Here is a 423-nt window from a genome sequence, read left to right on the forward strand (position 1 = left end):
CAGGATACAGTGGAGTGGGAGGTCCAGGCGCCCAACTGTGCAGATGCATAAGAACATCAGAATCATCTAGTTTGAGAAACAGATGCCTCACAGGCCTTCAGCTGGCAGCTTTCTTAAACAGCACCCATAAAACACCAGTCTCCTCAGCAGCAGTGAAGCGCCTCTGGAAAGATGGCAGAGTTTCAAAGAAAAAGCCGTATCCAAGACTGGCCTATGAAAGAAAAATACTAAAATGGCTCTAAGAGAAACAGATACTGGGTGGAAGATGATACACATGCTATGGACAGATGAGTAGATGCTGGAGGAGTGCTTGATGCCATCCCTCAAGCATGGTAGAGGAACAATCATGAAATGTAAATGTCATTTGCACAGAGTAAAATGAATATAAGGCTATAATATTTTACTATAATTCCATCGCCATAC

This window comes from Clupea harengus, chromosome 2 (genome assembly GCF_900700415.2).
Source record: "Clupea harengus chromosome 2, Ch_v2.0.2, whole genome shotgun sequence".
Taxonomy (NCBI): Eukaryota; Metazoa; Chordata; class Actinopteri; order Clupeiformes; family Clupeidae; genus Clupea; species Clupea harengus.